Below are 11,974 nucleotides of genomic sequence, written 5' to 3'. Positions count from 1 at the left end.
GGGTTTTTGTGGTGGTGTTTTCCTAAACCTAAATTTTTTTTTTTTTTTTTTTTTTTTTTCCTTTTTGAGCCCTGGAAACCTCAAAAAGGCCCAATAACCATCACTGCAGCCATGGCAACTCTTCCACCTGCTTCAAAATGCAGCAGTGACTTGGTAAGAGGAGTTTGTTCAGTGAATTTGATGTATAAAATGTATATATAAATATACATGAAATGTATATATAAATATATATTACCCCAGTTCTCTCTATAAAGAAAGACTCAATAGCAAACACCACGAATTTAGGTGTCCATCTCCTGCTGCAGCATCCAGGCCCTGTGTGAGTTTCCAAATCCCAAGGAAAAGTAAACAGAGAGAAGCAGCTACGACTGAAGTGTCACTCAAAATCCAGCAGTTTGATTTTTAACCAGATTTTTGGAAGTAACTCCTCCCCTTCCTCCCCACCCCCAGTCCCAGGCCTCCCAGATGGCTTAAATTTTATATTTAAAGCTCATGCTCAGCACTGTGACATTACAGGTGCAAGGAGATAAAGGAAACCACAACCATGAAGAGGCACAATACACCATTCAGAGCAAACAGCAGTGATGATCTTGCAAAACTTGGAGAAAAAAAACTGTATTTTTTAATACAGATACAACCTACATTGTGAATTCCTCTCCTCCTGAAGTTCCCCACAGGACCAGGATGGAGCTGCCACCCTGGGATACGAGCAAAGGTGGTAAAAAAACGCCAAAAAAAACCCCAGTCAGAGCTGGCCATTCCATGGACAGTGGGGAGAAGCTGCTCCCACCCAAAGGCAGGACTGGGAGGGGTTTCCTGAGGGAGCTGCACGAGCAGGGAGCACTCTCCAAAACCTGCTCCTCAGCATTTTTATTATATAGTGACAGGACAAGGGGGAATTACCTCAAACTGAAAAGAGCAGGGATGGATGGGATATTGGGAATTAGGAATTGTTCCCTGGCAGGGTGGGCAGGCCCTGGCACAGGGTGCCCAGAGCAGCTGTGGCTGCCCCTGGATCCCTGGCAGTGCCCAAGGCCAGGCTGGACAGGGCTTGGAGCAGCCTGGGACAGTGGGAGGTGTCCCTGCCATGGCAGGGGTGGCACTGGATGGGCTTTAAGGTCCCTTCCAACCCAAACCTGTCAGGGATTCTGTGATTTTCTTGTCCATGAGCTGCAGAGGATGGAAAGCAGAACCCACAGTGATCCTGCCAGTGCTGAACATTCATTTACAGACTCCTGGTTAACGATGGGGATCTATCAGCCCCTTGACTCCACCTCTGTGCATATGTGACACTGCCCTGATGTGCTGGGAGGGGACAGGATGATGGAAATGCTGTGCAATAATCAATCCTAACCACAGGACCAAGAGAAAATCACAGAATCATTAAGGTTGGGAAACACCTCCAAGATCATCAGGTCCAACCAACCCCACGTTCACCATTAATCTGTGTCCCCAGGTGCCACCTGCACATGGGTTTTGAACACTTACAGGGATGGTGACTCCACCACTGCCCTGGGCAGCCCCTTCCAATGCCCAAATATGATCAACTTCTCTTTCTTCAGATAGACAGGACACAGAGAAAGGCAGCCTGGGTGCCCTTGGCCAAAGCAAAATGTTTAACATTAACCAGCTCCTCCCTGCCCTGCACAGCCACAGACAGAGCTGCACATCAGACCTCACTTCAGCACCAGTTTTTGCAAGAAGGGATCAGGATGAGATCCAGAAAAAGCAAAAACTCACTCAGGGAGGAGCAGGAGACAAAAGGACAAGTACTGTGGTAGGTCTAGAAAAAAGTTATTAATTTTCAAAAGCTGTTTTGTCTCCTGGTCCCCAGGTCCCAACCACAGCTCCTGCTGCACAGAGCCATCCAAGAGCAGGAGCAAAGGCTAATCTGTGAAACTCCTGCCATTCGAAAGAAGCCTACAGGCCACTGCCTGGCACATGGCGTGCCTGCAGCACAAGGAAGGGCTCTTGCAAAAACAAAGCCATGAACGCTCACTTTTCCAGTCCTGGCCCCGCCGTAGGAAGGGGCAGCTCCTCCTCTGGCTCAGCTCTGGCCTCTGGTGTTTCCTGCCATGATTTCACAACCTTTGCCATTTCAAAAGTCCTGGCAGCCACAGCAGTAAAATAGCATGGAGCTATTTTACCGGAGTGCGTGACTGATCCATGCAGGCTCCCCTCCCCACGTCGTGCACGGGGAGCTGCCACTGCCCACGGATCAGGGCCCTAACTGCTGTAAATTGGAGCATTTTCACCTCCCTCAATGAACTGTAGGGGTGTGTACTAGCTGGAAATACAGCTCCATCTGGGATTGAAGAGACTGAGCCTAAAATACTGAAATCAACAGCAGCTTTCGACAGACAGGAGCTGGCCACACGGGTGTTCTCTGTCTGGGACATCTTCCATGCCATGCACGAGCCAAAGGCACCAACAGCAAGAAAAAGCAATCCCTATCAGCTACAGAATGAACCAATCTGGGCAGGTTTCTGCTTCAGCCCACTCCTACACCTTCCCAAGATGTCTGAACAGGGAGAGGAGAGAGATCTCACCCATTAAGAGAAAGGAGAGCGATTTGAAGTCAATGTTTGGTAAAATCAAAGTCTGTGGGGACTCGTGTTAATGAATTCCCCTGCCAGGTTTATGATGTTTAAAGGAAAACAAAAGATTGCTGCATGCAGGGCAGAGCAGGTGAGACCTGGGGAGGTTGTTCACACACCTGGTTTTATACTCCCTAAGCTCCCCCTAAGCAGGAGAGGCTCCCTGCCTTGTGCTCAGGGACACTCAGGTGATGAGCCACAGTGCCGGGTGGTGTTGAGATGCCCGTGCTGTTCTCCTGCTTGGGATGGCAGCTCAAAACTGGCTGGAAATGCAGCAGATGATCTCATGTGCTCCTCAGCTAATGTCAGTGCCCAGGGGCCATGGGCCCTTCCTGCCCAGCCTTCCCCCAGTGGGTCCCTTACGAGATTAGGCAGTGGCCAAGCACGACAATTCACTATCAGCTGGACTAAGTGCTACGGAGAGATCATGAAAACCAATTAACTCCTGCCCTTCTCTCTTCTGTGATGGATTACACTCTGCTCCTTCAGAGCAGTTTCACATGAGGGGAGAGGGAAACACAGGAGACACAGGAGGAATTTATTCCCAGGTAGTTTCTCTGGGGACACACAGCACGGGAAATGCCTCGTGCCTCAGCCATGCTGAGCATCGTGCCAGATGAGCAAGGAGCCAGGGCCACATCCAGGTGTGGGTGGTGCCAGCAGCTTCTCCCTGGATCCACAGGAGATGAACTCCACCTCCACTGTCCCTGGGAGCCCCACCTGGACGTGCCTGTGGGGACACGAGTGACTGGGCAACAACCCCTGGTCACTGCCAAGGCTCTGGGGTTAGCACACTGGGGTTTCTCCTCACCCACCCTCAGGGTAAACCCCGCTGGAAGCACAGCCATCCCCAGCTCCAGCTTTTTACCTATTTCCTAAAGCTTGCTGGGATAAAACAGGAGAGCAAAGAAGAGATCCAACACTGCCCTGATGCTGACCTGGAGCTGGAGCTCTGTCAGTGCTCCCACACCACCTTCCCCAGAGCAGCCCTGGGATGAAAAATAAATGTGTTGGGTGATAAAACACAGAACTCCCTTCCCCACCCAATGCACCCACCAAGGCACTCATTTAGCTCTGAGATTCATCACTGAATATTGCATCACTTTGGAGCCTTTTAAGGAAACATTCCAGCATTTTCCCACATTAATCAGGTAACTTTTTTTAGCCAGACAGAATTAAAAATAACCAAGATCCAGGTAGGTGTCAGTGAAAAGCTCCAGCAGGGAAAATCTTGTCCCATCACACCTGTAAGGAAGGAAGTCCTTGCCCATCTCCAAGCACTGTCCCTGCAGACAAACACACAAGCCCAGTGACAACTCTCCCCATTAATGCTGGATAATTTTAGGGTCTCAGCTACAGGCAGTCCATCTCTCCAGCAAAATCCTACCTAAGACTTGCACTATCTACCACAGCAGGCTTGACCCCGTTTTCATATGCAGAAGCAAAAAAAATAAAAAAAGTCCTCCTAATCCTACAGAGCAAATAACACTCTGGGACTGTGTGATACCACCCTATTAAATACAAACATGTTCCTACAGTAGTTCAATGATTTTAAGCATTCACCATCTTTTAATTTCAGTTTTAAGCACTTTGCCTGGCAACTGTCTGAAGGGCAAACCATTATGGAAATAGGAAGACAATTAATTTTCCTTTATTCTGGAAGAGAGGATTATTGGAATAAATAAAATAATCAGCTTAAAAAAGAGCACAATTCACAACTTCTGAAAAACAGAGGGCAGGTTTCTTTCATTTTCCTTTGTAGAGAAATTATTTCCCGGGATGAAGGTTGCAAGGCAAGTGCAGAAGTTTTGGAGTTAACCTTGGACTGCTGACTCACAAATCACTGCCTCCATGCCTTCAGCAGGAGGAAGGCTGGCATTTCACTCTTAGAGCCACTTTATATATTTATTTAATATAGCAAATCAGAACAGCCCCCCAAAAAGATACAGAGGCCACTTCCCAGTCTCATTTGGACCAGAGGTAAATCTGAAGCAGCCACTATTGGACACCAGCCTTTGCGAGCATCACAACTAATATGGTTAAAGGGGGATCTGATATCCTGTGGCATACATGTACACATACATATATGAATTAAGTTCAAGGTATTTCACTCCCAAACCCCAGAGGGAGAAGGGAACAAATGGAAGAGGAGAGCCTTCAAGTTCATATTAGCAAGAGATGAAATTATTTACTGAGAAAAATTTGGGGTATCTTGGTAAGAAATGTAGAGTTATTTCTGCAGGACTCCTCTAATAAGCAGAAGGAGTTATAAAAATAGGATGGAAACTGTGGTTCAAGGCTGCTACAGCCTCAAAAAGAAACAGAGATAATAGATGGAGGCACAGATTCCCAGGAACACTAAGGACTGTAGAAGTACTGAGAAATCAAATTGATGATCTGGAAATAACACAAGATTAAGAATGATCAGGTTAGTGGGGGCTCCTGAAGGAGCAGAAGCAGGAGAAGGCAGACTTCCAGTTTGCAATGGATTGTGAGGAGGTGGGGGATGAATAATCCCCACAGTCCAGGGGGTGTGGGTGAGCCACATCCCCACACAAGACAGCTCTCCAGTGCTCCACATCCCTAAGGGAGGGATCTCCTGCATCCAGGAGCTCATTTGTTTCTGGCAGCTCACAAATCTGAGCCTCGTTCTGGGATCCAGCACTGTCTCCCTCCAGCAGGAATGGTTCAAACGCTCCGTCCTTCCTCCAGTCACAAACCCCTGGTGCCCTGGCACAGCCACATCCCAGCAGCTGAAGGAAGAGCTCCTGCACATCCCAGCAGCCTGTGCTTCCCACAGGGAACAGCCATTGCCAATTTCCTCTGCTTCTCCTCCAGCTGCAGAGCACTGTGGCAGCAAGTAGGTCACAGACTAGACAGCATCTGAAGAATCACCTGCACTTGGTTTCCTCTCCCTTCTTCTGCCTTCTTGGGTTTTTAGGAGCCACCAAATCCCTACACCACCACCTTCAAACCCCATCCATCCATCCATCCATCCATCCATCCATCCATCCATCCATCCATCCATCCATCCCAGACCTCTCCCTACAGCCCTGTCTCTTCCTTTCTACTCTCTCCCAGTTGTTTAAATCCACCTCTTCCCTGCAAGTCCTTAAAGCAGGATTTTTCTTCCATCTTCCCCTTCTCACAACCATATTTTTCCCAGCACGAGGTACCCCTTGCACTGCTTCTCTCAGCCTCAGAACCCTGGACGTCCTCTGTGCCGGTCGATGCATTAAACCACATCCACCATGGGAATGTAGTTCTTCTATAATTCCACATCTGGGTTAAAAATCACAGCTCCTTCTCCTGTGTCTGTAACTTCACTCACTAATCCTCATGGAAAAGGAGGGTAAGGAGTCCCCTTTGCCAGCTGGTGCTTTCAGGCTTCCTCAGGTCCTCTCTCCATGCAGGGCTCCATCAGCTCCAAGGAGCACAGGATGCCCCAAGACCCTTCCCTGCTTCACTCAGGAGCCTTTGGGCAGGGACAGCACTGCCAAAGGACACGAAACAAGGATGCAGCAGCAAGGACAGAGCCCAGGGTGTTAAGGAAGCCAATATTCAGCCATAAATTGGATTTCAAAATGGCCAGGAAGGCAGGAGAGCAGGAGGTAAAACTACTTTGAAGGTGGAGAAATGCTGTGCATGACAGCAAACCCTCCCACACAGCGTCACCACAGAGAGGATTCACCACAGCAAATAATTACAAGGCTCCTGTCATAATATCTGCTCTTAAAGGCATTGCCAGTTGAGTCCAGGTTGGTTGAAGCATTAGAAGGGAGAGAAGCAAAGCCACCAGGCTTTGAAGTGGTCACCATTTGGTTATTAAAGACTGGGACCTGCATGCTGTGTCTATCCAGCAGTTACCTTCTCCTCCCTGGGATTGCCAAGGTTGCCTGAGGGTTTTTTAGATACACCTGTAGGATTCAGTCCCATCTTGTTCTTTCTAGTTTGAATACAGTCCTGGGCTGTTATGATACCAAAAAAGGTGAGCAAGTCCCAAGTTCAGGTTTCAGTTCCTCCATTGAACAAAGCTGTGCCAGTGGAGAAAGAGGCAAAACTGGCCACACAGGCAGAATTTTTCACACAAATCTAAAGACAGGAATGTGCAAATTCAAGCAATGAATCCTCCTGCAAAGTCCAAGGCACCCATCTCACAGAAAGCATCCAGGAGTCCCTGCCCTGCATTCCTTGCAAATCCCACACCTGCAGCAGGCACTGGATACAGCTCCATGGGATGAAGAACCTCCCTCAGCTCAGCCACACCTGAGTGCTGCGGGTTTGCAAGGGGAGAGAGGTGCCCACCCCATGGGATCCCCCAGCAGGGACCTGCAGAGCCCAAGAACAAACCCACAAACTGAAATTAGATTTGGGTGTAGCTACTCTTTTCTTTCCAGACTGATCAGTTCCAGGGCTTGCTGGAAAGGAGCTGGAAGTCTCCCGGGAAGAGAGAAGCCCTACACAGCAGGGAAGCAGCTGTGGGGTGAGGATGTCCCAAAAGCTGCTCTGATCCAGAGGCACCAAGTTCCCAGACCACCAAAGGCTTGGTAAGGCTGAAGCACAGTGCCCTGTGCTGGGGACTCTCCTCAGCCACTGGAAATAGCTAATTTCCTCCATTCTACCTTAAAACAAGAAGAGGGGGAGGGCTTTATTCTCTGGCTTGGAGCCAAACCCCATGGCACTAAGGAAAGTGTGACTTTTGTCCCTTAGCTGAGCCTTTCCCCTATTCTGGGACTGGAAACAGGAGGAAAAGGTTTCACGCTGGTCCAAACCATTTCAGGGATGAACCTGAATACTCTTCCCAGTGAGTATGAAATAAAGAATGAGACGATGGATCCAGGCTCCCTAAAGTCACCCTCTGGCAAAGGGAAGGACAGCAATGACCTGCACTTGGGGACAGCCAGGGCCCAGCGCCTCATTCCAGACCAAGGACCAGTCCTGGTGTCACAGGACCTTGGGTCCTGTGCTGGTAAAGCAGCCCCCACCTACACACCTCAGCCTGAAGATACAATTTTGTTACATCCTGATCACAGATTTTTACAGTTTCCTTTAACTTTTTTGCTTTCCACTTGGCTTCTCCAAAAAAACTATTCCCATTCTTCCTCCAAACGTGCTTTTAAATAGAATTCGATCATTTTTCTCTGAACTAAAACCCCTTGTCATGGTGACAGATACATCGCTGGCATCAGTTAAAAATGTGAAAGAGAAAACCCTCATCCACCACTGAGAAACAAGCAGCACCACTGAATCCTGACACAACCATGGTCCTCCACGACACAAGTCTTTGTTCTCACAATCATCTCCAAAACAATATTCTGACAACATCCTTCCCTATATAGATTTATATTGCTATATCTCTATCATTTCCCTCACGCCCATCAAAATGAAGTTATAATTAACCCATCATCAATAGAAATTACAATGATTTTGAAACAGCAAGAAACAATCTATTTGCGTTTGGTAGCTAATTATTCCCCCTACGCACACAGCCACCAATGTTCCCTAAAACCATCCACAGAACAGACAGTCTGTGCTAGCCAGAGCTTCTGGAAAGGAGAGGAAAAGGAGGGACTAAGCAAAAAAACCTCAACGTTGGGGTGGCAAAATTTTCTTCAAATCTGCAGCATCTCGAGCTCAGCCAAGTCTGTAATAGAATTGCCCTTCTGAACTCATCCAGCAGTGTTAGAATCCACCTGGGTATCACATAGAAGCTGACAGCAACCTCAGGACGAACCTAGTGGGAGCCACTGACATTTGCTAAATTATTGAATTATTATTCCCTTCTTCACACCACTCCAAGGAAACATGAAGCCATTTTCCAATAAAAGCCGTTGGACATAAATTTCACACCAGGAGTGCTCCCAGAGCCAGGCAGCCCCAGGATCTGCAGTTGCACCCCTGATTATCCCCTCCTCAAGGAGGAAGGGTGTGCCCTCCTTGCAGCCACGCAAGTCCTGGGGGATGCCCAGGGGTGACCTCCAGCCCCTCCAGCTCCCACTCATCCCAGTCAGGTACAGAACAGAACAATGCCCTGCCCCGCCCCCGCCCCCACGCCAGGCAGGTTTTGCTGACACATCACCTCCATTTCCTCACCATCCCCAAGGATTACAGCAATGTTTGAAGAGGTAAAGGCACAAGCCGTGGTCAGGGAGCACTGACTCGAGCAGCTCCAGCAGCCTGACAAAAATCAAGCTGCCCAGGCATTTCGGCTTGATGTCCCGGGAGCCCCAGGTTGGCCCTCCATGGCTTGTGCTGTGTTCAGAGGAAGCTGATAAAAGCTCCAGGGGTGGTAAATCACATCCTCCTTCACCCACGCTTCTGGAGGCGAGTAGAGAAAACACTCTTCGCTCATTAGGAACCAGCCGAGGTTTCCCTTCCTCTGGGATGCCCCCACAAAGCAGGGATTGGGGAGGAAGGGGCTCAGTTTCACCTTGACACAATCCCTGTGCCTGCAACACTTACCTGCCTGCCAAGGCATCCCTCCTCAACACGCCGAGAGTCATCAGCCTTCAAAGCAAAGCCAAAACAGCTCAAGGATTGTTTTCCTTCCCCCATCTGACACAGGATTGCAGCTCCTCAGGCATGGGGAGGAGGGGGAGCAAAATAATAGTAATAATCAAAAGCAAAAGACTAGTCTTCTGTAGGCAAAGCTAATCCTGTCACACATTTTCTTCCCAACAGAAGCATGATAGATCGAGTCCCACTGGGTTCTGCTCACAACTAAACAGGATGAGGTGTCTGCAGCTCCCTTCTGCCAACACAGCTCAACGAGCAGCAAGGCCTCACCTCCTCTAATCATTTCACTCAACACGAAGCCACCCTGGTGCTCTACCCCAGCTCTAGAAAGCCAGCCCGAGCCTCAGTATGGCCTTGCACGGAAATAGGATTACTTTGGCCTGGAGGAAAAAAAGAAACCACAACATGAAGGTCACCCATAAAATCATTACACAGCTCCCTCTTCCCCGGCTCATAGAGAAAAAGCCTTGCTCAAACCCTCAACCTGAAAGGAGAAACACAAAAAGATATGTACATTAATGCCATATACCTCCGTCAATTTTTTTCCTCGTGTCTTTAGAGCAGTTGTTTACTGCAGCCAACTGCAGAGAAATTACAGTAGCTTAACTCTCCAACTCCCTCTAAAGGATTAATCTTCCAGTGAGCATGCTCACGCGGGAGCTTTTTCAGCACTTGCATCCATTTCATGAGTGAGGGCTGCTGCACACATGAGGAAATGCCATTTCAGGGCTCCAGGCAGAGCGAGCAGCCCCCAAACCAAGGGCTAAAGCCCTTCCCAGGGCTCCACAAAGGATCTCTGCCCAAGCCTCCAGCTCCAAGGAGGTTGAAAGATTTCACGTCCATGGCCCCTTTCAGGAAGGAGGGGGGCGGTGGTTTCCCTGCGACACTCCTTTGAAATGTCTGACCTTGGCTTTTCTCTACAGCCTGGTGGACAGTTCATCCACTGAATCTGGAGTCAAAAATAGCTTCTTCTCACTGGCACATTTTTCCTTTTGCATCACTTGTTGGCTCATCTTTGCTTTTCAGAAAAAATCAGGAAGATAATTTGGGGTGCAGGGAGGGGGAGGGGAGGGGAAACATTCAAATAAAAAGGAACAGCTTTAAAAATCTAGTTCTCAACTCTGCATCACAGCTGGTAACAGATCCTGAGACACATTTAACTCCACAGATTAAGGACCCATGCAAATGAGGATTTGCTGGTAGACAACAAATCCAGTATCTAAACAAGGCTGTTCAAGTAATCTTGTCCATTCTCTCCTAGACCACTGTAGATTAAACTGCTCTATTTGAGAAATTTCTCCCTCACCTCAAAGGATGACCCTCAATTCAAAGCCTTCGTGGAGAAAATAAAGCTCCAACATTAAGGACAAATACACTGCAGAAATAGTTTCTTCCATTTTCATCTTCTCATATTCCAGGGTTCTGCCCTTCCCCTTCCCATTTATCTATTTTATGTCCTGTTGCTTAATTGCTCTTTGTAGCTGAAAGAGATCCAAGCCTCCCCCTCCCCCCAAAGGCTCTTATTTCAAGTTTTAAACCCAGCTTGAGTCTAGGACATGCAGAAACCAGACTGCAACCCCTGAGTCCAGGGAAAATCACAACCTCTGAGCCCAGGGAGAAAAAACCCAGAGGGGGCTGCAACCCAAGGTCTGAGATCACTTCCCAGATCCAGCGCCAGGCTTCACCCCAGCCATTACAACCACCTAAACATGTACTTATTTTTCAAAAAAGTCTTGAGTGTCTTTGATGCCATGAAGCCCCTTTAATGTTTTAAGCCCTACAAGTGAATCCACAAAAAGGCAGGATGCCAGGAGAGTGTTAAAGAAGGGCTATGGCTGCGTTTGACAATGCTCGCTCACCATAGCGACCGTCCCTGCAAGAAATGATAAAACCTATGGTGACACTGGATATTTTGCTCTGTTGCCACCGAAATAGAATCACCCCCAGAAAGGGAATCTCTGTTACCATGCATTAAAATAGAGGCTTTGTTTTATTTATAAAGCATCCAAACTGGTTGGTTTGGATGTGTCAGAGCACAGGCTGCTCAGCCACCCCTCCCTGCTCCATCCTTCAGGGACTTAATGACTGATGGCTGCACTTCATGCTCCCCTCGCCTCCCACGGATCTCAGGTGCTGCTGAGCCTGCCCCAGCTCCTCCAGGGAAGGTCGGAGCCAGGTGGGATCTGACCCTGAAAACCCCTGCAAAGAAAACCCCAGACTTTGAAGAAGGCAGACGTGAAAAAGGCTCGACGGAGGAAGATCACGTCCCGCGCTTCCTCCTCCACAGCAGGATTACACCCACACATGAAGGTGGGATAGCAGCTATGGAGTTATCCTGACCTGTCATTCCTAATTTGGAAACCAGTCATACTCCCTGAGAGTTTAGACTTTGAAGATTGACTACTATTGATTCTTCTGCAAGCAAACAGCCCAAGCTGGCAATCAGTCAATAATAAGCAATTACTCGACAGCCTCTTATCTGCAGATGCCAGCCCAGACAGCTCGATTTGTGGAGGCAGCAGGTCAATAAATCAAAGCTGTTCTCAAATTTTAAAATATCATCATTTAAAAACCCACCCAGCCTTCAAACTGGCTGGAAGAGCAGCCAGGTCAGGGGGATTCCTGCAGAACAGTGTGGTGGCTATCACTAATTTACAGCACGGGAGATAGAAGGTGATGTGCTGAAATCCACCCCTGACACTCCTCACCTCTCAGGAGTAGCATGAGTGGCAGCTGGATGAAGATGATGAGAGGGAGAGGAGGAAGCAAAACCCTTCTCCTTTGAACAATGACTTGTAGGGAAAAAGCAGCCTTCCCAAAACACTCCCCAATCCCTGGGACACACCTTGCTGCTCATCAGG

The 11,974-nt window shown here is 48.5% G+C and overlaps 1 protein-coding gene across 4 annotated transcripts in view; it reads right to left on the bottom strand.

Moving 5' to 3' along the window:
• Positions 1-11,974, bottom strand: part of EHMT1 (euchromatic histone lysine methyltransferase 1) — a 121,832-nt gene that overhangs the window by 92,719 nt on the left and 17,139 nt on the right. Inside the window, exon 1 of one of the 4 annotated variants that reach the window (XM_041474948.1) lies at positions 9,643-9,665. The exons of 2 other annotated variants lie outside the window; for them this stretch is intronic. The gene's annotated coding sequence lies outside the window, so the exon portion shown is untranslated. Of the gene's footprint in view, positions 1-3,535; positions 3,555-9,642; positions 9,666-11,974 lie in introns of those variants that run through there. One more of the 4 variants, XM_041474950.1, reaches the window with a different exon arrangement.

Source organism: Pyrgilauda ruficollis, unplaced genomic scaffold (assembly GCF_017590135.1).
Source record: "Pyrgilauda ruficollis isolate IOZ18807 unplaced genomic scaffold, ASM1759013v1 scaffold34, whole genome shotgun sequence".
NCBI classification, from domain to species: Eukaryota; Metazoa; Chordata; class Aves; order Passeriformes; family Passeridae; genus Pyrgilauda; species Pyrgilauda ruficollis.
The sequence above is the reverse complement of the archived record's forward strand: the minus strand, read 5'-3'. Positions and strand labels throughout refer to the sequence as shown.